Genomic DNA, 22,793 nt, shown 5'->3' with positions numbered 1-22,793 from the left:
ATATAATTAGTTTCGATGATGGTGCAACTATCTATCAAAGATTATTTTTGACAAAAATTTGTAGATTTTTTTTTATAGTGTAGACTTTCCGATTTGGCAAATAAATATGGAGAGTCGCATGTGCACTTTGAAAGCAAAAGATACTCTGAATGATCCATTAGACCTGCCTGTTTTTTTTGGCGAAGCATTAGACCTGCCTGTTTAACATATTGATGGCTTTCAGTTTTTCTTAGATGTGCTTCATCTTATCCAGTTCTTATTTAAACTTTTTCTTTTACCATCTCTGATTCACTTCCAAGGTGGCTATTTTTATTTTATTTGCCTTGGTAAAAAGGCTTCCCAATTTTGAGGAACCATCGTGTTGCTTGCTTGTTTGGGTTTCTAGGTAATTTCTGTGATCTGATAAAACAAGTCTTCTAGTAAGTGTTAGCATCAAAAACTACTCCTTAAAATATCATTCAGTTAAGCCAGAGGCTTTTCAATGACTTCTTGGATCGGAGTTATTGGACTTAGGCTGCCAACCTGGAAACAATTGGAAAGCTCCAAATAACTAGATTAAATTTATTGAGAATTTTGTAAAGGACAATGATGACTAGATTACCTCCATTTCACTAAGAGAGTGAAATTGATATGCAAAAGAGAGAAAAAACGGAAAAAAGGAGGGGGATAATCCTAACGCAAGAACCTTAAAAAGAAAGTCCAGCAAACATTGCCACTCCAAGCTTAAGTAATCAACTCAAACGCCGGGTGATATGCTGGAATGGAATCACAAGTTCTTGAGTGGGTTTTTTAGTTACAAAAAGTCTCAAAGTGCTATGACAGATATATAGCTAGTAAGCTACAGGAATTGAGCAATTTTAACGAGCTTCACCTACAATTGCAAAACCCTTCAGCAGTTTACTAAATATTTCACGCAATGCATCATTTAAGATGAAAATAATCGAAGAATCAAGTTAGTAGTGTATAAGTCAATGGAGGAGAATAAGAGATGGAAATAGGCCATCTGTTTGAACGGGAAAGCTAGCTAGACTCCATGTTGGATATTTCTCACTCAGGGTACACATGAGGATTTCCTAAATTGGTGAATCACACAATAAAGCACATGCATGCAAAAGAAAAAATAAATAAAAACATAGAGACAACTGAAAAATAACCGAATTAAAGAATATAAATGTTTTGATTGTCATTAAGGTTGTACCACAGTTCTTCAACGATCATCAAACTTCAACAATCATTCGTGACTGCATATCAAGGGTGCGTTTGATTATATTTTTTGATTTTTAAATTTTATTTTTTTTAAAATATTTTTTATTTTTTTTATTTTTTACCATAAAACAAAAGTAAAAAAACAAAAAGTATGTTTGGCCCTCTCCAAACCGCTTTTCTCCCACCTCAAATCCCTAAAACCCTACCCACATCCCTTCCCTGCCGCCACCCCATTCTGCCTCCACTTTCACTCCTTTGCCACCCCCGAGGAGGCCGTCGCCGAGCGCCGCCTTCAGATTGAGCCCCCGCTCTCCTCCCTCACCAGTAGCCCCCCTCCTCCACCCCTCGTCGGGTTTCAAAACCGCATCCAACCCCAATGCCTCCAAGCTTTCGGAGCCCATCTCCGTCCTCGCCGGCAATCGCCTCAACCTCCACAACAGCATCCTGACCCTCATCCACAAGAACGACCTCAATGAGGCCTCCCTCCTCATCCACCACTCCATCTACTCCAATTGCCGCCCCACCATCTTCACCTGCAATGCTGTCCATGCCGCCAATCCCGCTGTGCCGACCTTCTCTCCCTCCATCGCTTCATCACCCAGGCCTCCATCGCCCCCACCATCATCACCCACAACCTCTTCCTCCAGGCCTATTACGACTACCGCAAGACTGATACCGCCCTCGAGTACTACCACCTAATCCTCAAAGATGCCCCCTTTAACCCCTCCCCCACCACCTATCGTATCCTCGTCAAGGGTCTCGTCGACAATGCCAAGCTCGACCAGACACTTGAGCTCAAGGATGGCATGACCGCTAAGGGCTTTTGAGCTCAAGGAGCGAACGGAAGGAATGGAGGTTGAGGGCGGCGGCGCCAACAGAAGAGGAGAGGGTGAGGTGGAGGATCCAGCCGAGATGATCGAGGTGGGCCCGAAAGGAGCGAAGGAGGGAGCCCGGGTAAGTTGGAAAGAAGCAAAAGCAAATTTTAGAAAGCAAAAAAAATTTGCTTTCCACGTAAAGCAAATATTTTTTATTTTCACTTTTTACTTTTTGACTTATTATCAAATGCTATTTTTTTATTTTTATTTTTAAAAAATAAAAAAAATTAGGGGCTAACCAAACGCACCCTAAGCTTTAAGCTTCACAAATTATTGATTTAGGAAGAAGGTTCAAATTTAAGCAACCAAGAGTAGACAAAATGCTCAAGTACAACTAAACGCCTCGTGGTGGTTAGACATGTGATATGCACTACGCATGCTATTTCACAGTCTAACAAAACTTCAGCCTCAGTAGTCTATGATAAATTTAGATATGCTTCCATCAGATATATGATAGCTCTCACTGCAGATCTCTTCATTCAAAATTATTTCTGTGGCATCATTCAGCATCTGATCTCTTGCACTTTTGAGACTATTTATTTTGACATCATTCAAAATTGGGAAAGATGTTGAATGAGTCAAAATAAGATTAGCCATTTTTTCATTTTCAATCAAATATGCAAAAATCACTTTATCAAGTAAGCATTAGCTTCCAAGAAAATACATTTTTATAAATAAAATAAAACTCTTCTCACAAACCAAACAATTTCTCAAGTCAAAGCTAAGACAATATTGTTCTTTCACCTATTCTATTTAAACCAACCTCTTGGCTTCCACCCAATTTTCCCGAGTTGTTGTAGTAGATAGTGTGTTGCTTACGTTCTTAAACTGATAATTAATTAATCCAGCCATTGGAGACTAAGATTCTATGTGAGTAGTCCTTATCCTGCCCAAAGGATGGTCCTCTAGTTTGCAAAGCTCAAAAGATTTATCAACACCCCATGTGATAAAAGGGTTGACGTCCAAGGCAGCCTACATTGGCTGGCTAGTCTGCCACGTATTCATTACGCTACATTAAATAGGTGAAATCTTACAAGTTGTTGCCACTTGCCACAGGCATGGCAACACTACGTGCTTCATAGAGTTTTTTCTTTTGATATAAAAGGAGGCAAAGAAGCCATCTGGTTTCTATTAAAAGGAAACTGGAAGCAGTAATTACAAAAAGAGGAAACATAGGTCTCTGGTCAAAGCACAGTACGTTCAAATGATGCTACCATCCAACAAGAAAACAGATATACAGAAGATCAGTATTAGAATACAATCAGAGTTTCTTAAGGAAACAATGTCAGCTTCTTTGCTCAGAAGCATTCGAGAGAAGGCTCTTCAACTGGTTCCATATTGCAGCATGGCCCTCCAGTCTCTTCCTCAAATAGAGATGTTCCCATGCTTCAATTGAATGCAACATCCTTTGCAAAACAGAAAACACTGATGTTCTTCTCCTAAGGGATATCTTGTCTCTCTCATGCCACACTTCCCAACACAAAGCAGCCATTAATGTCACGGCCTAGCCCATAGGGCTCTTGGGCTTGGCAAAATCTGGAGAGCCCAAAACAGAGCCCGACAGGAGGAGGAGGAAGACTCCTAACCGGAGTCTTCTTCCTCTCCGATTCCGGTGAAATCGGACCCATGGAGTCCGGTTTAAAGTAGGATAGCTCCTCTATAAAAACTCCCTCTCCTTTCCTCTAAGGTTGGTCACGACGAGCACCGAATTTCTCCTTTTATTTTTATCGAATTTTTTCATTGAAGCCGCGGATGTCATCATCGTGTTCATCTCAAATACTCGCCGGAGATCTCACCGGAGTCGGAGGTAAACCTATCTTTTCCTTCCCCTCTTCCTTTCCCTCCCTTCCACGGTGCGGTGCACCCTCGTCAGCCGTCGAACTCGTCGAAAAGTCCATGAAAAATAGAACCTCTGTTTTGCTCTGTTTTGGTCGGGTCTTTTCCTTCTTTTTTTCGATCACCGGCACCACCAGTTGTGGCATCTCACCACTAGGATGGGACTCTCACCTCCCAGCCTTCCTTCCCTATGGGTCTTGACCGCTAGCAACGGGCCAACGATCGAAAAACAAAAAGAAAAGGGTAGGGTCCGTGTTTTTTCAAATTTTCCTCCGCCGGTTGGACCTCACCGCTGGCCTTCTCTTGCCCTGTCACTGTCAACCAGCTGCCACCACCCTCGCCGGAGCTCGAGTTATCAAGCTCCTCCCTCGGGTCCTCCCCTACTCGGCCAAGGAAGAGGAAGAAAGATGAAAATGGGAGAAGGAAGAAAGAAAAGAAAAGAAAAAGAAGAAGGAAAAGAAAAAAAAAGAAAAAATAGAAAAAAAAGAAAGAGAGAATTTTCTCTCTTTCCTCTCTCTCCTTTCTCTTCCTCTTTCCTCTCTCCTCTCTCTGCCTTCTCTCTCCAATTTCTCTCTCTAGATTCTCTCTCTATTTTCTCTCTCCAGATCTTTCTCTCTTTTTGTGGATTTTATCTCTCTAGAATCTCTCTACTCTCTCTCTGATTGCATCACAGACCCTAGAATAAATTTGAAATAAAAATATGATGATTTGAGATTGCTCCGAAATTCGTGCGATAGATCTGATCCCAGTCTGATCCTATTCGAAATTGTAACACTTGATTCATATTAAGTCACCCTGATAGGACCTCTGATGATCTCGACCATGATTGCCTCATCTGAAGGATACGAAGATTCTCTCTCCACTTTCTCTCTCTACTTTCTCTCTCTAGAATTTTTTCTCTCTTCATGAATTTTCTCTCTCTAGAAGTCTTATGGATCAATGGAGGATCCTGATACATAGACAAGTCTTAATTTTGGTTAATCCTAAGAGAGGTCCTCGATCTGTGTTATTAGGATCGATTATCGATAATTTTTTCTATATATTATTTTTATATTTGATCAGGGTTACGAAAAGATGATTGTTTACATATGATATCGAGTGAAATATTTTGTTAAAAAAATTCATAAATCAAAGAAGAACATTGATTTCTGTGCTTGGATCAGTCACTGGTAAAGATAAGAATCCCTGTACATGATCATCATTATATATGTTATTTTATCGTTGGTTTTATCTCATTAATTTTGCATCGTTGGATTTGAGATCGATGAATTTATTATATCTGAGACATTGTTATTTATTTATGTGATTTTGAGCATGAGTATGTTATATCAATATATATGTATCAGCGATTGATGGTATGATTATATGGGTATGACATATTTATTACACTGCAAAATTTGAATTGATTAATGAAGTCAAATATTATAATTTCATGAAAATGAAAAGAAAGAGAAATATGGTTTGGACTGACCTTGTCATGTGGAATAGCCTACCAGGAGCTTATGCCTGGGACAGCCCCCACAGGCTTATGTGTGGAAGAATCTGATCCGAGAAAGATCATGAATAATTTGATCCGAGAAAGATCATGGCCACTTTGATCCGAGAAAGATCATGAATATTTCGATCCGAGGAAGATCACAGAAATCGATCCGAATAAAAGATCGTCGCATGATCCTGGTAGTCCAAAGCCAAAGCCAAAAAGAAAAAGATTTAAGATGATGTGATAATAGAAGAAAATAGAAAGATAAGATATGAAACAGTCGTTGAATAAAATTGTTTCACTTATTAATATATGATAATACATCTCTTTTAATAAAACAGATAATCTATAAATATTTACAGTATTTTGGACAGTGAACATCGACTTTTATGTGTTATTACTTATCTTTATTTTCAGATTATATTATTATATTGGTGTGATATGGGAATTCTTACTGGGCTGTAAAGCTCACACCCCTTCATCTTTCTTTTCTTCTCAGAGTTGCAGGACGTTCATGATTGGCTATGGCTTAGATTTATGGGTGAGCAGATGGATAGATAGAGTGTCATAGTACCTGATCAGAGGATTGAAGAAATTTAATTTGTAATTATGCAAGATTTTATGAATTATTGTTGAAATTAATTATTATGGATGTTAAGAATTGTAATGATTTATTTTGGCCTTGCATATTCTTTAGGACTTGCTCTAAGGAGTGTGCGGCCATCACGTATCCGACTCGAGTGTTGGATTCGGGGCGTGATAATTAACTGGTCCCCGACTCTTCTAATTGCGGTTGGGATCTTCTTCCATCCCCTAGAAATCCACAACTCGTGGAAGTTAGAAGGCCATCCTTTGTGTTAAGCTAGATCCTGACCGCATTCAAAAGACTCTGAGTGAAGGGGCATTTGATTTTGACAAAGTGAGGAGTAGTTGTTTCCTCCCTTGCTCCACAAAGCAGGCATCATGTACTCAAATTCTAACCTTTTCCTGCAAGGACGGCACTAGTGCGTAGTTTGTTTCTTAGTGTCAGCCACAAAAATACCTTACTTTTTCTGGTATTGCAGCTTTCCCAATGGTTTTATAATAAGGGCAAATAAGACCTCCAATTTTAATGAACTTATAGAAGGGTTCAACTAAGTAAATACCCGAGGGCGAGAGTGTCTAGGTTAGAGTATCACCAATTCCGCAAGGCCTGATATTGGATAGTGATTCATTGAGAACTTCTAGTTGATTCACCTGATTGCATGTCAATGGTCCTTTTAAGTAGCAATTTCCATGAGAAGGTTCTCTATAACCACTGAGGTTTAACAATGGTCTTTAGCCACAGCCCTTGAGTAAAGGTCATCAAACGAATAGGCAAAGGAGGTATGTCTTGTCCATGCACCCTCCCAAAAGTGGATATTGGAGCCATGACCAAGTTTGAGAGAAAGGCAATTTCAACAAACGCCTTACTATTTGATCACCCTTTGTGGGATCAATCATGCATTGTCCGACGCAGAATCAACCGTGCATTGATGTTGGGACATGCAGTGTCACGGCCCAGCCCATAGGACTTTTGGGCCTGGCAAAATTTGGAGAAGCCCAAAACAGAGCCCAACGGGAGGAGGAGGAAGACTCCTAACCGGAGTCTTCTTCCCCTCCGACCCCGATGAAATCGGACCCATGGAGTCCAGCATAGGGTAGGATAGCTCCCCTATAAACCCTCCTTCCCTCCCTTAAGACTCTCCACTGGCGATCTTCGAGCTTGATCTCTTAATTTCTTCCGTTGAAGCCGTGACCTCTCGTACTCGTGCTCGCCGAAAATTGGAGCCGACGACGCTGTTGAAGCTTGAGGTAAACCCTTCTCTTCCTTCCTCTCTTTTCCATGGCTTCGTGCACCCTCTCCGGCCTTCGGGATCGCCGAAAAATCCATAAACAAGGTGACTCCTGTTTTGCTCTGTTCGGTCGGGCCATCTTCCTCTCTTTTTCGGCCACCGGCACTGCCGGTTTCGGCGTCTCATCCCCGAGACCGGACCCTCATCTCTCTATCTCTCTTCCCTAAAGGTCTTGGCCGCCGATGACCGGCCAATGACCGAAAAATAAAAAAAAAAGGGGCGGATCCCCTGTTTTTCAAATTCTTTAAATCTCCTGCCGGCTGAACTTCATCGTCGGCCATCCTTGGCTCCACCACCGTCTCCACCTGCTGCCGGACATTCGGCCATGCTGCCATCCCTCGCCGGAGCCAAGCTGGAGCCCCCTCGTCCGTCCCCTGTTCAGCCCAAGGGAAGCCGTGGGAAGAAGAAGAAAAAGAAAAAGAAAAAGAAAAGGAAAAAGAGAAAAAAAAAAGAAAAAGAAGAAAGAAAAAAATAAAAAAAAAGAAGAGAGAAAAATTTTCTCTTTCCTCTCCCTCCTTTCTCTCTCTTTCTTCTCTCCTCTCTCTACCTTCTCTCTATATTTTCTCTCTCTAGATTCTCTCTCTATTTTCTCTCTCTAGATCTTTCTCTCTTTTTATGGATTTTATCTCTCTAAGGTCTTTCTACTCTCTCTCTAATTGCATCACAGATCCTAGGATAAATTTGAAATAAAAATATGATGATTTGAGATTGCTCCAAAATTCATGTAGTAGATCTGATCCCAGTCCGATCCTATTCAAAATTTATAACATTTGATTCATATTAAGTCACCCTAATAGGATCTCTGATGATCTCGACCATGATTGCCTCATCTGAAGGATACGAAGATTCTCTCTCTACTTTCTCTCTCTAGAATTTTCTCTCTCTTTATGGATTTTCTCTCTCTAAAAATCTTATGGATCAGTGAAGGATCCAGATACTTAGACAAATCCTAAATTTGATTAATCCTGAGAGAGGTCCTCGATTTGTGTTATTAGGATCGATTATCGGTAATATTCTCCATATATGATTTTTTTATATTTGATTAGGGTTATTAAGAGATGATTGTCTGCATATGATATCAAGTGGAATATTTTGTTAAAAAAATTCATAAATCAAAGAAGAACATTGATTTCTGTGCTTGGATCAGTCATCGTTAAAGGTAAGAATCCCTGTACATGATCATCATTATATATGTTATTTTATCGTTGGTTTTATCTCATTGATTTTGCATCGTTAGATTTGAGATCGATGAATTTGTTATATCTAAGATACTATTATTTATTTATGTGATTTTGAGCATGAGTATGTTATATCAATACATATATATCAGCGATTGATGGCATGATTATATGGGTATGACATATTGTTACACTGTAAAATTTGAATTAATTAATGAGGTCAAATATTATAATTTCATGAAAATGAAAAGAAAGAGAAATTTAGTTTGGACTAGTCTTGTCATGTGGAATAGCCTGCCAGGAGCTTATGCCTAGAACAGCCCCCACAGGCTTATATGTGGAAGAATCTGATCCGAAAAAGATCATGAATGATTTGATCCGAGAAAGATCATAGCCACTTTGATTCGAGAAAGATCATGAATATTTCGATCCAAGAAAGATCACAGAAATCAATCCAAATAAAAGATCGTCACATGATCTTGGTAGTCCAAAGCCAAAGCCAAAAAGAAAGGATTAAAAATGATGTGATAATAGAAGAAAATAGAAAGATAAGACATGAAACAATTGTTGAATAAAATTGTTTCACTTATTAACATATGATAATGCATCTCTTTTGATAAAACAGATAATCTATAAATGTTTGCAGTATTCTGGACAGTGAACATCGATTTTTATGTATTATTGCTTATCTTTATTTTTAGATTATATTATTATATTAGTGTGATATGGAAATTCTTACTGGGCTGTAAAGCTCACACCCCTTCATCTTTCTTTTCTTCTCAGAGTTACAGGATGCTTATGATTGGCTATGGTTTGAATTTACGGGTGAGCAGAAGGATAAATAAGAGTGTCATAGTATCTGATCAGAGAATTGAAGAAATTTAAATTGTAATTATGCAAGATTTTATGAATTATTGTTGAAATGAATTATTATGGTTGATAAAGTTATAATTATTTAATTTGGCCTTGCATATTCTTTAGGACTTGCTCTAAGGAGTGTGCGGCCATCACGTATCCGATCCGGGTGTTGGGTTCGGGGCGTGACAAAATGGTATCAGAGCTTAGGTTATGATCATTAGGGATTATGATATACGTGATAGGATATGATAGAATAATATCAGAGCTTAGGTTTAAGATCACCAGAGATTATGAAAAAATTAAAACTTTATATAAGATCAATAGGATGTGACAAAGTAGTATCAGAGCTCAGATTATGATCATTAAAGATTATAATATAAGTGATTTAAATATTACAGAGTAATAACAGAGTTTAGGTTATGATCATTGGGGATTATGAAATAAGTGATTAGGATTTGATAAAATGATATTAGAGCTTAAGTTTAAGTCACTAGGGATTATGAAGTGATATCAAAACTTTATGCAAGATCAATAGGATGTGACAGAGTGATATCAGAGAATATGATAGAACAGTACTAGAGCTCAGGTTTAAGGTCATTAGGGATTGTCATATAAGTGATATCAAAACTTTGAGATTATAATCAATAGAGTATGATTGATAATATCAGAGTTTAAGATTATGATCATTAAAGGTATGATAGAATGATATTAGAGTTTAGGTTATGATCACTAGAAAATATGATTTAAGTAGTATTTGAGTTTAAGATTATAATTATTCAGAATTATAATTTTAGTGATATCTGAACTTAGGTTATGATCATGAGGAACATGATAGATATAAAAGAGAAGATTCAATATTTAGATTTTAAATCAATAGATATTAAGATGAAATTTATGCATAAGTGGCATGTGATAATAGAATTGATGAGTTATATCTTGGATTTCAATTAGTAAGGTTGACCTAAGTATGAGGAGAGTTGATCCTGGAATGAAGTGCAAGGTATTGATAAGTTATGTTGAGTATACTAGATGATTTTGGAATGTTAAACTTATATGATTGAAGATCATGATACTTTTTCTGATTTCGATGTTAATTATCTGAGCATTATAAATTTTGAACTTATCAAAAGAAAGTTAATTAGGATGTGGTCTAAGAAGAAATTTCATCATATGAGAGAGAAATATTTTTGAGCATTGAACCTATAAGAGACATATATGAAATTCAATTTTAGATAAAAAAAATATATACTTGAATTTTATTATGAGAATATGAGATACACATCTTGGTGAAATCTTTGATTACTCAAAATATCATATTCTGAATATGATTCCTTGATCTTTCAAGTTGCATTGAATTTCAAGTCAAAAGCTTATTTTTCTAAGTGGATCAAAAGTATTTTGATATTGTTGTTAAATTAAAGAAGAAAATTTATTTTGTCAGAGTATGATATACAGGTTATGATGAAATCTTTAATAATTTATATTTCTATCTTTGGATTATATTCTTTAATTTTTTTTATAATTATTGAAGATAGTGGAGTGTATTAATTATTCAAGTCAAAGTTCAAATTTCTGAATTGAACTAAGATATTTTGCTAGCGTTAAATTTTGAATGACTTATACAAGGGACAAGATTTTGTATGGATTTATTGATTAATATTAAGGGTTGTGATGAAAGAAGCTCTATAAGAAATAATCAAGTTAATTCTACTTATAAGGATGTTGGCTTGAGTTCTTCTAGTTTGTCAACATAGAATTAATTCTTTTAAAAAGGAAGATTGATTTAGAAATTATCTAAATAATTGTAAGGTAAATCTAAGGTTAACTCTAATCGATTCTAGACATGTTGGATTCTTGAAGGGTGATGAAGCTTATGCAATGATTTCAAACATAGAAAGTGGATCAAGATTTAATTTTGATGTGCTATGTCTAAAGAGCAATCAAGATAAAGAAACTTAAAGTTTTGCTCTAAATTTTATTTGAAATTTGAAGGTTGGATCTATCCTGGATTGATCTAACATACAAGGATATTTTATCTTTGATAGACCTATATAATTTGATAAATTAAGATCAGAATGCGCAGCAAAAGCATGGTGGTTTAAATCGATTAAAAATATTAATCCTTTGATTTAAAAGATATTATGATGGAATACATTAGTTACAAATAAGGAAAGATTTTATTGATAATGAAAGGATGCTACAGATCTTGATCTAATCTGATCATAGACGGATAATTTTTGTCAGTAGGTTATTTTATTGTAGATAATATCAAGAAGAACCCTAGACATCTCAAGTTATAGCTTGATAGTTCTGTTATTAGTTCAAACTTAAAATATCTTGACATAGATCTCATATTTTTTAAAAATTTAATATTGTTACTTGGACTGATATAAAAGATTGAGGTTTTCTTAAGATGAGAGTCTACATATAAAATTTATTGGAAGATCAAGAGAAGAAAGAAATCGATGATTGTGAAGAGCGCCCGATGTTTGGTCTTTATTTATTTTTCCATCATAGATAGTCTGAGACAATTATGAACTTTGAGTGGAATGTATTAGATAAATAACTAGGGTATTTTTCTAATACAAGATCAAAATGTTACTGTTCTTTAAAAAAAAAAAAAAGAATGAGTTGAGATTTCAAATAATTTTTGTTATAACAAAATCATGAGAAATAAAAGACATGATGCATGTATATATATATATTTTTAGAATATATCTTAAACAACATAACTTAATTTCGAGAATGAAATTATTTTAAGGAGGAGAGATTGTCACGGCCCAGCCCATAAGGCTCTTGGGCCTAGCAAAATTTGGAGAAGCCCAAAACAGAGCCCGACGGGAGGAGGAGGAAGACTCCTAACCGGGGTCTTCTTCCCCTCCGACCCCGGTGAAATCGGACCCATGGAGTCCAGCTTAGGGTAGGATAGCTCTTCTATAAACCCTCCTTCCCTCCCTTAAGACTCTCCACCAGCGATCTTCGAGCTTGATCTCTTGATTTCTTCCGTTGAAGCCGTGACCTCTCGTACTCGTGCTCGTCAGAAATTGAAGCCGACGATGCTGCTGAAGCTTGAGGTAAACCCTTCTTCTCCTTCCTCTCTTTCTTCCTCTCTTTTTCATGGCTTTATGCACCCTCTCCGGCCTTCGGGATCACCGAAAAATTCATGAACAAGATGACCCCTATTTTCTCTCTCTAGATTCTCTCTCTATTTTCTCTCTCTAGATCTTTCTCTCTCTTTTTATGGATTTTATCTCTCTAAGATCTTTCTACTCTCTCTCTGATTGCATCACAGACCCTAGGATAAATTTGAAATAAAAATATGATGATTTGAGATTGCTCCAAAATTCATGCAGAAGATCTGATCCCAGTCCGATCCTATTCGAAATTTATAACATTTGATTCATATTAAGTCACCCTAATAGGACCTCTGATGATCTCGACCATGATTGCCTCATCTGAAGGATACGAAGATTCTCTCTCCACTTTTTATCTCTACTTTCTCTCTCTAAAATTTTTTCTCTCTTTATGGATTTTGTCTCTCTAAAAATCTTATGGATCAGTGGAGGATCCAGATACTTAGACAAATCCTAAATTTGGTTAATCCTGAGAGAGGTCCTCGATTTATGTTATTAGGATCGATTATCGATAATTTTTTTCATATATGATTTTTTTTATATTTGATTAGGGTTATGAAGAGATGATTGTCTACATATGATATCGAGTGGAATATTTTGTTAAAAAAATTCATAAATCAAAGAAGAACATTGATTTCTGTGCTTGGATCAATCATCGGTAAAGGTAAGAATCCCTATATATGATCATCATTATATATGTTATTTTACCGTTGGTTTTATCTCATTGATTTTGCATCGTTGGATTTGAGATCGATGAATTTATTATATCTAAGATACTGTTATTTATTTATGTGATTTTGAGCATGAGTATGTTATATCAATACATATATATCAGCGATTGATGGCATGATTATATGGGTATGACATATTTATTACACTGCAAAATTTGAATTGATTAATGAAGTCAAATATTATAATTTCATGAAAATGAAAAGAAAGAGAAATTTGGTTTGGACTGGCCTTGTCATGTGAAATAGCCTGCCAGGAGCTTATGCCTGGGACAGCCCCCACAGACTTATATGTGAAAGAATCTGATCCAAGAAAGATCATGAATGATTTAATCCAAGAAAGATCATGGCCACTTTGATCCGAGAAAGATCATAAATATTTTGATCCGAGAAAGATCACAGAAATCGATCCGAATAAAAGATCGTCGCATGATCCTGGTAGTCCAAAGCCAAAGCCAAAAAGAAAAGATTAAACACGATGTGATAATAGAAGAAAATACAAAGATAAGACATGAAATAATCGTTGAATAAAATTGTTTCACTTATTAACATATGATAATACATCTCTTTTGATAAAACAGATAATCTATAAATGTTTGCAGTATTCTGGACAATGAACATCGACTTTTATGTGTTATTACTTATCTTTATTTTCAGATTATATTATTATATTAGTGTGATATGAAAATTCTTACTGGGCTGTAAAGCTCACACCCCTTCATCTTTCTTTTCTTCTCAGAATTACAGGATGCTTATGATTGGCTATGGCTTGGATTTACGGGTGAGCAGAAGGATAAATAAGAGTGTCATAGTATCTGATCAGAGAATTGAAGAAATTTAAATGGTAATTATGCAAGGTTTTATGAATTATTGTTGAAATAAATTATTATGGTTGATAAGATTGTAATGATTTAATTTAGCCTTGCATATTCTTTAGGGCTTGCTCTAAGGAGTGTGCGGTCATCACGTATCCGACCCAGGTGTTGGGTTCGGGGCGTGACATGCAGGCTATGCGATAGAACCAATTGCATGCCCACCTGCTATGGAGGGAGGGTTGGCACTCTATTATGCAATCAATAAATAGAATTCTAATGATGATCAAATTACGTACCTGAGCTCAACTGGAATATAATCTATTTTTCATCAATTTAACAAATAATTAACTTAGGGAAGATAGATATAGGATATAGCTTGGATGCCGTTTAAATTATGAAGAGGTAAACAGATCGGCTATAACTCAATACTTAACACTCTTGTGTTGGTAAGAGATTTCATGTTTAAAGCTTGAGAGATGCACACAGAGTGTTTGATATAAATTTTTTGCGGTCATTTATATTAATTAGTTAGTCAATTACCGGTCCTCACGCTCGAGGAAAAAAATTATAAATCACTATCAACTCGGTAAATGTAAAAGCATGGAAATGAGGAAACACAACGCCCATGCCCATCTAGTCAGCTTAAGCACCCGCACGCCACCACCATTAATAAAAGCCAATTAATTTTGTGGGAAGACTATGACCAGAAAATATCGTGGACCACGCTACAATCGCGTGACTGCATCTTGCTTGTCTTGGAACAACTTTAAAAAAAGAGGACGGTGCACAAATTTTTTTTTTAAAGATGATAATAAAAAAAAAAGATTATTCCATATGCTGTACGGACTATATGGTTATGCATGCCATCAATCACAGCCGCTTGTTTTTATGGGCTCCTTTCATCCAGCATGTGTCTTAATGCATTGCTATAGAAATGAGTAGTTGTGATTGACAGAATGCATGATTGTATGATGTATATAGTGGAGAGAATAATTTTTCTGAAAAATAGATCATCACCGCCATGATTGATTCATGTAAAGGACTGGGTGCGACATGCAAAAAAAAAATTATCAATTCCGTGTGGAAACCAATCACTATAGACAGTGTGTGTGGTTCTACACCGCCCACGGTGCACAAAGAATTTCTCTCAGTGGATAGAAAGTAGATACGAAATTCTTTGTACACCGACTAGATTTTCAGGGTACATAGTTAGACTTGGAAACAACCCATTGACCTCTATATTGCTAAAGATCCATATCATATCAGGTCCAAGTTATGTCCAAGAACCAGTTTATGCATGCAGACTCAAAGCATACAAAATTCTATGTAACATTTGCATGCTGACCAGGCCTAAATTTCGTTAGTTGTATTCTAAATGTAGAGTAGGGGAGGCACCTAAATTCAATTTCATTCTTGCTGGGGCATCCAAATTCAATTCTTAAGCTCTTTTTTTTTTTATGGTATAATAAATTAAGACCTTGAACCGATCAGCTCAGGAAAATGGCATGATGGATGTAGATTATTTCGAGCTTAACTTTCTTTCCTATTCTTTTTTCATCTCTACTATTCTTTTCTCTCAACCAAGGTGTTAGGATTTGACGCCTCGAGATTCAGCCCACATTGAGCCCACAGCGAGGTTCGCGGCGAAAAACGGAGTCCAACGAGACCAAGATCACCTGAATCGGAGCTCGGATGGAGGAGATACGAGCTTTCAAAGTCGGCACGAAAATCGAGGCGGCGGAGGATCGCCGGCAACCGGCGGCGGGCGGCAGCGGCGCGGCTGCAGGCGGCGGCGCGCGGGACGCGCATCCCAGGCCCGCGTGGGACGCGGGACCCAGGCCCGCGCGGGACGCGCGACCCAGGCCCAGGCCCGCGCGGGACGCGCGACCCAGGCCCAGGCCCGCGCGGGACGCGCGACCCAGCGGCCTGCTGGCCCTTGCCCCGGTCCACCGTGGACCGGGTGGTCCACGGCCCGGCCTGTGGACCGCGTGGGCGTTTCCCACGCGTTTCTCGCGGTCCACGGCCCTATTTCGTGGACCGGAGCGCGATCGGACGGCCCAGGTGGCTCCCGGTCTAATCCTTCTCTAACATGTTTTAAGTCTTGTTTAAGCCTTTAAAAGGCCTGAGACGAACAGGAGAGAGTGCGGTTTTCGGTTTTCTCACCGCCGTACGAACCGAGAGGAGAGAGAGAGGCGTGAGGCGCTGTGGGAGAAGGAGCAGGAGGCTCCTGGACAGCGGTCGCCAGGCTCTTCAGGGGTTCAGGGGGGTCTCCAAGAGAGAGAGCTTTTGTGAGGAAAACTTCATGTGAGAGATAATTGGGTGTACAAGGGTTGAGGGTGAGGTCTCCTCTTGTAAAATTTTCTTTTCATAGTGAAGTTTGCATGCCCCGTGGAGGCGAGCCCTTTTGTGGCTGATCCACGTATTTTGATTGTTTTTCCTTTTGTTTTGTTTCTTCTTTCTTCCTGCTGCATCGCGTGGTACTGAAAGGATCTTGGGAGGTGGTGTTTTGGCCAAACATCCACCCAACAAGTGGTATCAGAGCAAGGCGGTACAAGGACGCAGATTGCAGTGGTGGTGAGCAAGACTGAAGATGGAGAAAACAGGAACAATCAGGATGGAGATCAACAAGTTTGATGGTAAGAGCAATTTTTCTTTGTGGCAGGCAAGGGTGAAGGACGTGCTCATCCAACAGGGGTTGATCGAAGCTCTCTTGTGCGATGAGAAACCGACCACAATGGAGGTGCAGGATTGGAAACGGCTACAGATGCAGGCGGTGAGTACCATCCGTATGTACCTGACGGATGAGGTGGTGATCCATGTGCTGAGCGAGACTTCCCCGACGATGCTGTGGTCGAAGCTCGAGGAGTTGTACACGGCGAAGTCTCTCACCAACACACTTTTCCTCTGGAGGCAGTTTTACCAACTGCGGATGACTGAGGGACAGAGCGTGCAGGAGCATTTGAGCCACTTCCAGAAGATCCTCACCGACCTTCTCAGCGTTGGCGAGAACGTTGAGGAGAAGACCAGGGCGCTGGTTTTGCTGGCGTCGCTTCCTTCTTCGTACGAGTCCTTGGTGACTGCTCTTCTAGTGGGGAAGAGCACTATCAAGATGGACGAGGTCACCGCGGCGATACTCCAGAACGAGGTTCTCAGGAGGGAGAACCCAGCTTCGAGCTCAGGTGTCGATAGCTCAGCTTTGATGACTTCTGGAGGTGCAGGAGGCGGTAGACGGAGCGACAGGAGATCGCATCGAGGGCGGTCTAAGTCCAGGAGGGACTTGAGCAAAACCAGGTGTTATCGGTGTGAAGAGTTGGGGCATCTAGCCAGAGATTGCCCTCAACTGAAAAATCGGACGGTGGCTGCTGTAGCGACGGCCGGCAGTGATTCAGATGGAGATGTCCTGGAGATATCTGACGAGGTATCTACTTCTTCCCAGTAGTGGATATTAGATTCTGCATGCCCCTATCATGTGTGTTGCAGAGAGGAGCAGTTTGACTCCCTGGAGAACAGTGAGAGCACTGTATATCTGCCGAATGGATCGAGCTGTGCGATCAGAGGCATTGGGACGGTCAGCTGGAGGACACATGACGGTGCAGTGAGGAGATTGGGGGAGGTCCGATACATACCCGATTTCAGGCGGAATCTTATCTCACTTAGCAGACTGGATTCGAGAGGCTACAGGACGGTAGCTGGTGGAGGAATCCTGAGGGTGCTACGCGACGATAGGATTGTGCTGGAGGGGAAGAAGGGGAGCAGAGGACATTATTACCTGGCAGGGAGCCCAGTGCGAGGTAGAGCATCGGGAGCCAGGTGGAGCCCAGAGCGAGGTGGAGCTCCAGGAGGCGGATCGGGCACGAGACAGGAGACTCGGGAGGACGAGAGGCGACGTCGCAAGGTAAGATTCTTATTGCCGCAGGATGATGCCCCGAGCAGGTCTCAGGTCAGGAGGAGCACAGCATACGACGGAGATGGGATCGAGCAGCCTGGCTCGACTCTCATGTTTGCCCATCCATGATCAGCAGGCGATTGCCCCAGGGCATGGGGGCGAGGAGATCTAGAAGCTCTCGGAGTTTCGAGGTGGCCGAATATCGAGTCGAGGTGGAGATTGTTAGGATTTGACGCCTCGAGATTCAGCCCACATTGAGCCCACAGCGAGGTTCGCGGCGAAAAACGGAGTCCAACGAGACCAAGATCACCTGAATCGGAGCTCGGATGGAGGAGATACGAGCTTTCAAAGTCGGCACAAAAATCGAGGCGGCGGAGGATCGCCGGCGACCGGTGGCGGGCGGCAGCGGCGCGGCTGCAGGCGGCGGCGCGCGGGACGCGCGTCCCAGGCCCGCGTGGGACGCGGGACCCAGGCCCGCGCGGGACGCGCGACCCAGGCCTGCGCGGGACGCGCGTCCCAGGCCCAGGCCCGCGCGGGACGCGCGACCCAGGCCCAGGCCCGCGCGGGACGCGCGACCCAGCGGCCTGCTGGCCCTTGCCCCGGTCCACCGTGGACCGGGTGGTCCACGGCCCGGCCTGTGGACCGCGTGGGCGTTTCCCACACGTTTCTCGCGGTCCACGGCCCTATTTCGTGGACCGGAGCGCGATCGGACGGCCCAGGTGGCTCCCGGTCTAATCCTTCTCTAACATGTTTTAAGTCTTGTTTAAGCCTTTAAAAGGCCTGAGACGAACAGGAGAGAGTGCGGTTTTCGGTTTTCTCGCCGCCGTACGAACCGAGAGGAGAGAGAGAGGCGTGAGGCGCTGTGAGAGAAGGAGCAGGAGGCTCCTGGACAGCGGTCGCCAGGCTCTTCAGGGGTTCAGGGGGGTCTCCAAGAGAGAGAGCTTTTGTGAGGAAAACTTCATGTGAGAGATAATTGGGTGTACAAGGGTTGAGGGTGAGGTCTCCTCTTGTAAAATTTTCTTTTCATAGTGAAGTTTGCATGCCCCGTGGAGGTGAGCCCTTTTGTGGCTGATCCACGTATTTTGATTGTTTTTCCTTTTGTTTTGTTTCTTCTTTCTTCCTGCTGCATCGCGTGGTACTGAAAGGATCTTGGGAGGTGGTATTTTGGCCAGACATCCACCCAACACAAGGCATTAGAGTATCACTAATAGCACGCATTATGTACTTAAATTCTAACCTTTTCTCGCAAGGATGGCACTAGTACGTAGTTCGTTTCTTAAAGCCAGCTGCAAAAATACCTTACTTTTTCTGGTATTGCAGCTTTCCCAATGGTTTTATAATAAGGTGGCAGATAAGACCTCCATTTTTAATAAATTTATAGAAGGATTGAACTAAGTAAATACCCGAGGGAGAGTGTTTTTAGGTTAGAGTATCATCTATTTTAGAAGGCCTAATATTGAATAATAATTTTGTCACGCCCCAAACCCAACATCCGGATCGAATACGTGATGGCCGTACACTCCTTAGAGCAAGTCCTAAAGAATATGCAAGGCCAAATTAAATTATTACAACCTTATCAACCATAATATTTAATTTTAATAATAATCCATAAAACTTGCATAATTATAATTAACATTCCTTCAATCCTCTGATCAGGTATCAACGGTACTTTATCTATGCATCCGTTCACTTACAAATCCATCCCATAGCCAACCATGGACATCTTGTAACTCTGAGAAGAAAAGAAAGATGAAGGGGTGTGAGCTTTACAGTCCAGTAAGAATTTTCATATCACACCAAAATAATAATATAATCTGAAAATAAAGATAAGCAATAACACATAAAAGCCGATGTTCACTGTCCAGAATACTGCAAACATTTATAAATTATCTATTTTATCAAAAGAGATGCATTATCATATGTTAATAAGTGAAACAATTTTATTCAACGATTGTTTCGTGTCTTATCTTTCTATTTTCTTCTATTATCATATCGTCTTTAATCCTTTTCTTTTTGACTTTGGCTTTGGACTACCAGGATCATGCGACGATCTTTTATTCGGATCGATTTCTGTGATCTTCCTCGGATCGAAATATTCATGATCTTTCTCGAATCAAATCATTCATGATCTTTCTCGGATCAGATTCTTCCACACATAAGCCTGTGGGGGCTGTCCCAGGCATAAGCTCCTGTCAGGCTGTTCCACATGACAAGCCAGTCCAAACCATATTTCTTTTCTTTTTATTTTCATGAAATTATAATATTTGACTTCATTAATCAATTCAAATTTTGTAGTGTAATAAATATGTCATACCCATATAATCATGCTATCAATCACTGATACATATGTATTGATATAACATACGCATGCTCAAAATTATATAAATAAATAACAGTGTCTCAGATATAACAAATTCATCGATCTCAGATCCGACGATGCAAAATCAATGAGATAAAACCAACGGTAAAATAACATATATAATGATGATCTTGTACAAGAATTCTTACATTTACCGGTGACTGATCCAAGCACAGAAATCAATGTTCTTCTTTGATTTATGAATGTCTTTAACAAAATATTCCACTCGATATCATATGCAGACAATCATCTCTTCATAACCCTAATCAAATATAAAAATCATATATAAAAAAAATTATCCGATAATCAATCCTAATAACACAAATCTAGGACCTCTCTCAGGATTAACCAAAATTAGGATTTGTCTAAGTATCTGGATCCTCCACTAATCCATAAGACTTCTAGAGAGAGAAAATCCATGAAGAGAGAAAATTTTAGAGAGAGAAAATGGAGAGAGAATCTTCGTATCCTTTCGATGAGGCAATCATAGTCGAGATCATCAGAGGTCCTATCAGGGTGACTTAATATGAATCAAATGTTATAAATTTCGAATAGGATCAGGCTGAGATCAGATCTACTACATGAATTTTGGAGCAATCTCAAATCATCATATTTTTATTTCAAATTTATCCTAGGGTCTGTGATAAATTTAGAGAGAGAAAGATACTAGAGAGATAAAATTCATTAAGTGAGAAAAAAAAGGTCTAGAGAGAGAATCTAGAGAGAGAAAATGGAGAGAGAAGGTAGAGAGAGGAGAGAGGAAAGAGAGAGAAAGGAGAGAGAGAGGAGATTTTTCTCTTTCTTTTTTTCTTTTTCTTTTTCTCTTTTTCTTTTCTTTTTCTTTTCCTTCTTTCTTTTTCTTTCTTCTTCTTTCTTTTTTTTTTCCTTTTCTTCCCACGGCCTCCCTTGGGCCGAAACAAGAGACGGACGAGGGCTTCAGCTTGGCTCCGGCGAGGGCGACGGCTTCGTCGGAGGTCCGGCAGCAGGTGGAGGCGGCGGTGGAGCAAAGGATGGCCGGCGATGAGGTTCGGCCAGCAGGAGATTTAAAGGATTTGAAAAACAGGGGATCCGCCCCTTTTCTTTTATTTTCCGATCATTGGCCGGTCACCGGCGGCCAAGACCTTCAAGGAAGAGGGATAGAGGGATGAGAGTCCTATCCTAGGGGTGAGACGCCGCAAACGGCGATGTCGGTGGCCGGAAAAGAGAGGAAAGGGTCCGGCCGAAACAGAGCAAAATAGGATTCATCCTTTTCATGGATTTTTCGGCGATTTCAAAGGCCGGCGAGGGTGCACGAAGCCATGAAAAGGAGGGGAAGGAAGAGAGGAAGGAGGAGGAGGCTCACCTTCGATGCCGGCGAGGCTTTCCGGCGAGAAACTGGGACGGGCACAGTAAGGGTATCCGCAGCACTTTTCCCGACGATCGCCGTCGATTGACCCGAGATTCTCCAATGAGAGGGAGAGAGGAGGGTTCTCCTCCTTAAATAGAGCCAGAGGGGGCGCTTTCCGACTCCGATTGGAAGTCAGTGAACGGAGGAAGAAGACTCCCAAAGGGAGTCTTCTCCCCTGTTTTTTTTTTTTTTTTTTTTTTTTTTTTTTTTTTTTTTTGTATGGGCCGTCAAGGGTTTACAGGCCCAAGAACCTGGGCTGTTACAGATTTATTGAGAGTTTTTAGTTAATTCACCTAAGCTTTTAGTTGATTCATTGAGAACTTTTAAAGCATCACCAATAGCATGCATCATGTACTTAATTTCGAATCTTTTCTCACAATGATGACACCAGTTTGTAGTTTGTTTCTTATAGCCAGCCGCAAAGATGAGTTACTTTTTCAGGTATTGCAGCCTTCTCAATGATTTTATAATACGAGCAAATAAGATCTCCATTTTTAATGAACTTATACAAGGATTCAACTAAGTAAATACCTGAGGAAGAGAGTTTCTAGGTTAGAGTATCACCAATTCGAGAAGGCCTGATATTGAATATTGATTCATTGAGAGCTTTTAGTTGATTCGTTGGAGATCAGTGGTCCTCTAAGGTGCAGTTTCCGTGAGAAGGTTCTCCATGACCATTGAGGTTTAACGATGGAGTCTCGAGTAAAAGGTTATCAAACAAATAGGCAAAGGAGGCAATTCCAAAAGGTGCCCAACTATTTGATCATCCTTCGTAGGATCAATCATGCATTGTCTGGCCCAAAATCAATCGTGCATTGGTGTTGGGACGTGCAGGCTGTGCAATAGAACCAATTGCATGCCCACATGCTATGGAAGGTTGGCACTCTACTACACAATCAATAAATAGAATTCCGATGATGATCAAATTGCCCACTTGAGCTCCATTGGAATACAATCTATTTATCACCACTTTAATATATAATTAATCTAGGGATGATAGATATAGGATATAGCATGGATGGAGTTTAAATTATGAAGGGGCAAACAGATTAGCTATATCTCACTACTTAACACTGTTGTGTTGGTAAGAGATTTCACATTTAAAGCTTGAGAGATGCATATAGACTGTTTGATATAAATATTTTGTCATCATTTATATTAATTAGTTAGTCAAGCA

The sequence above is a fragment of the Elaeis guineensis genome, chromosome 14 (genome assembly GCF_000442705.2).
Source record: "Elaeis guineensis isolate ETL-2024a chromosome 14, EG11, whole genome shotgun sequence".
Taxonomy (NCBI): Eukaryota; Viridiplantae; Streptophyta; class Magnoliopsida; order Arecales; family Arecaceae; genus Elaeis; species Elaeis guineensis.
Note: the sequence above shows the minus strand (reverse complement) of the source record.